The 4,267-nt window shown below is 44.7% G+C and overlaps 1 protein-coding gene across 1 annotated transcript in view; it reads right to left on the bottom strand.

Moving 5' to 3' along the window:
* The window catches only part of Has2 (hyaluronan synthase 2), a 28,133-nt gene extending 27,463 nt beyond the window's left edge, over positions 1-670 (bottom strand). The window contains exon 1 of the mRNA XM_013032227.1: positions 604-670. The gene's annotated coding sequence lies outside the window, so the exon portion shown is untranslated. The remainder of the gene's footprint in view (positions 1-603) is intronic.
* Between the last annotated feature and the right edge of the window lie 3,597 nt (positions 671-4,267).

Raw genomic sequence — 4,267 nt, 5'->3', positions numbered from 1 at the left:
AGACAGAGGGGGGGGGAGGCCCGAGGAGAAGGGGGGAGTGGCCGAAAGAGGCCGGTGGCGCTGGGGAGGTGGCGCAGGACCCTCCCCCCCCCCACCCGAGCTGCCCGACGGGACCCGCTTAACCCTGTCCTCCCAAGCAAGAACTGAGCTTCACTTCCAGGTCAAATGGGCCAGGCTTTTCTAGGATCCTTCTCCCCTCACCACGCGAGAGAGAGAGAGAGTAGTGGGGGGAAGAGGGAAGGGAGAGAGATGGTTTAGGGGGGGAAAGGAGGCGTGTGCGGACCAAGTGTGGAAAAAAAATGCTTGTTCCCTCACTCAGCTCCGTCCGGAAAAGGCAGGATGGAAAAGTACACCTCTGGAAGGGAACACTGGCCTCAGCCAGAGAGAGGTGACCTGGTACCCAGAAAAGCCGTTAGGATGCGGAACCAGCTCTAGAGGTTTCAGCCTGTTGGAAATGTTCAGACCTCAAACTTTTCTATAGAAACTGATCATTAATAACGATGATGATGATGATAATAATAATAATATGGATTATTTCTAACCTCTCCCGGACCCAAGGAAGGACCATCTTCCTTCACCCAAACACGCCTGCTGTTCCCCTACCTTGCTCGGCTCTTGGTCATAAAATCGTCCGCAGGCTGGCTGTGTGGTCCCGGTGGGTCGCTGGAAGGCAGTTTCCAAAATTGAGGTAATAAGAGATCAGATGAATTTGAGACGATCGGCCAAGAAAAACAAGAAATTTAAAAACAGCATTAAAAAAAAAGATGGGGTGTGTGGGGAGGAGGGGGGTTCTTCAATATTTGGTGCTCCCCCACTTTTCAAAGGAAAAAAATCACTAATAGTCTCTTAATTATGTCCGTTGCACTTCAGCCTTGCAATTCATTGTTTTAAAAAATATAAAAAAAAACGAGCTGTGCCTTAAAAATAAATTAACTTTTGTTGTTGTGGTTCCAGTTTCCCTCCCTCAATGGGAAAAGTCTCTCTCTGTCTCTGTCTCTCTTTCTGCGTGTCTCTCCCTCTTTTTTTTTATTTTTTTTTGTGTCAAGAAAATAAAAAAAAAAAGGCGCCGGTTGGTGGAGAGGAGAAACCTCAGCAGAACCCAAGGAGCACAGAATCAAGAGAAAAGTCTTTGGCTAGGGCTGGTTCAAGTCCCTGGTTCAATGGACTGCTTGAAGCCAGGACTGGGTAATTCTTTCCAGACGTCTTGACTTCTTCCTCGCTGTTGTTGCCTGTCTGCCTCCTCCAACTTAAGGGGGTCTTAACAAGTGAGCTAGTGGGTGTTTTAATAGGGCGGAGGAGGGAGTGGGGGGTGAGGGGAGTGGAGGAGGGAGGTGTGGACTGGGAAACCCGAAGGGGAGGGAACTGGGAGTGTGGGAGGGCGAGAGGCGGGGAGGAGGGAGGGAGGGATTGCGGGGATGGGGGGGGGGAGGAGAGAGAAATTGGCCATTCAAAGCCCTCTCGGAGGTAGAAGCAGATTCTGAACGCCAATGAATTCAATTAACTTGATTGTTAACGTGTGCAGGAGAAACGCTCTGGCCACCACCTGATTTCCTCTCCTGCAGCGGCGGATGGCCCTGGGAGGCCCCGCTTTGTCGATGGTCCTCAAATCCCGGGTCCCTTTGGAGGATGGTCTCCCCCCGACCCCCCTCCCTGCGCCCGACTCCCCGTGGCGTTGAAGTAATTTGTTTGAAAGCCAAATGGTGCCCTTTGGCTAAGTAATTGCGCGGGGCGGGATCGCTGGGTTGGGAGGGAGAAGATGAGGGGTGAGCGCGCGAACCTGGTCACCCCGAGCTCTTAAAAAAAGACTGTGACTTAGGGTGCCCCTTTTTAACTCTTTCCTTTTTTTGCCAACCCCAAAGTTTCCAAGCTTGAGGACATCAAATGTCAAAAGCTTCCCTTGTGCCCAAGTTTTCGCTGTGGGTGGGCGGGAAAAAAAGGAAAATGTATAGTGCTCGACGTGATTCTCAAGCCTGAAATATGCAAGCAGCATGCATGAAAAATGAAAATGCAATTCAATTTTAAAAAACTGCCGGAGTTGAATAGCATGCTTTTAAAAAATACGGTAATCTCTGGAGAAATGTCTTCAGCGACCTTTGCTTCTTGCTAGCCTTCTACGAATGCTCAACATACTTATACTTGCTTCGAAATCATATATTTCTTTTAATGCTCCCAAGGTTGGTTTGATGGGTCCGTTTCCCTAGCTCCTCTCGCTGTTCTTTCTCTGTTCTTGGAAAAGAAAAAAAGAAAAAAAACCCTTATGACTCAAAATGGACAGTAGGTGGCACTGTTTAGGAAAAAATGAAAATGAGTTAAATTAACTTTTTTTCCTCCGAGAATCTGCTGAAATTGTAGTGGATTAAAAACATCACTTTCCTTTTTGGTTCCCATCTCTTTGACTTTTCTCTTTCTCTTCCGAAGACCACTGAAGGGTGCCCTTTCTCAGTTCAACCAGGTCTTGATGACTGGGCAAAGGTTGGTTCCTATCAGGATTATTAGGAATGTGGGCAATGATAAAGGAGTTAGTGAGAAACAGAAAAGTAGGTCAACTGGAGTGATGCATGCAAGTCATCAGACTAGGTGTGGTGCTGGGGAATATGATGAGGGTCAGCGTATTGCTGAGAGTCTACACTGCATCCCAGTTGGGCCTTGCTATGCTTTTTGCTTTCTGGTCTACCTTTCCTCCACTCCTACCCTATCTCATACACACACAGCAATTTCACCTCTGGGAAGCATTACCTTGACCACATGACTTCACACTGCTCCAGGGAGACCCACTTACTCATTTCCCCCCCAACAAACCTGTTTGCCTTCAGCCTTTGTTTGAACTCTGCCAGGGGTGGCTCAACTGTGAAGAGACTGGCTTAAATTTCAGAGTACAATTTCATCTTACTGAAGTGGACTTGAGCTTCCTGATTTCCTAATGTTTTTGGTAGTTTTCACATGGTGAATTACGATTTAGAATATATCATCTAACTTCTATCCTGTGACATATCATGCACATTCATTTGATTGACGGGTAGTGTAGAAATTGCGGGGTGCCAAACACCTACCAGGGGGACACTTTCCAACTCTAAACTTCCATATGAATATTACAGGAAATGCAGGAGTGCAGCTATTGCTTAGCAGCCTTAAACTGCATCAATGGCTAGGAGTTCAAGCGATTGTGAACATTTAGGGAAACGGGGGTGTCTTTATTAAAGACAAACACACTGTAATTCATAACCTATAAAGCAAAAGGAACATGTTCTCTGGCTGTGGACGTCTATAAAAGTTTATGATATAGCCAGACCCTTCTGCCCTTCCCTCCTCCAGCAAGGATTAGATCTGGCTAGCACAATTTGCAGTTGGGGGACATAGTTCCTTGTGGACAAAAGGGATCTAAAATAAGGGAGAACTTCCATTGAAATCTCAGCTTGCCTATTTATAGTTTGTGAGATTCTAGGAGGGTAGATCACTGCTGTGGACCGTCCTTTTTTTTCCTTTTTTATTTTTCTTGTTTGTCTGTGTTTTTGAGCCTTCATTTTCTAGTGGATAGTGAAGGGAAAACATTTTCAGGAAAGTAAAGTTGTTTGCATTTTTGCAAAGAGAAAAAAGTTTGTCTAGTTATATGGAAAAGAAGTGTATTTGCTTTTCATTCAATTGTTGCTCTGTGGAAGGGTATGAAAAAAAATGTTGGTCTTTGACCATACTAAAGCTACCAACACAACTATATGTATTGCAGCGTTATTTACCATAGCTAAGATATGGAACCAACCCAAATGCCCCTCAGTAGATGAATGGATCAAGAAAATGTGATATATATATATATATATATATATATATATATATATATATGTATGTATACACACACACACACACACACACACACACACAAGAATGACATCGCCCCATTTACTAGGAAATGGAAAGACTTGGAAAACATTATATTAAGTGAAGTAAGCCAGGACCAAATAAACTCTGAGACAAGCAGAAAAAGTCAGATAAATTGATGTTAGGCGAAATGAACCCCAAGATAAGGATTCAAATGTTTTTTTCTTTCTTGCTATTGTTTCTAACATATTTATAAGATTCTTTGTTGCTTTGTATGTCGCTCCCGCTCGGTATAACCCCTGCTTTCACTGTATTTGATGTTGGTATAATTTGTAGAGGGGAAGGGAAAAAACAAATGGTTTAAATAGGGATACAGGTGGACCCATTGCAACAATGAGATGTACAAGACAGATGTTATGTCAAAAAACGAACTTTACAACTTTGGCAGCAGGGCGGG

Source organism: Dipodomys ordii, unplaced genomic scaffold (assembly GCF_000151885.1).
Source record: "Dipodomys ordii isolate 6190 unplaced genomic scaffold, Dord_2.0 Scaffold151, whole genome shotgun sequence".
In the NCBI taxonomy this organism is placed as follows: Eukaryota; Metazoa; Chordata; class Mammalia; order Rodentia; family Heteromyidae; genus Dipodomys; species Dipodomys ordii.
This window is presented reverse-complemented; position numbering and strand designations above follow the sequence as displayed.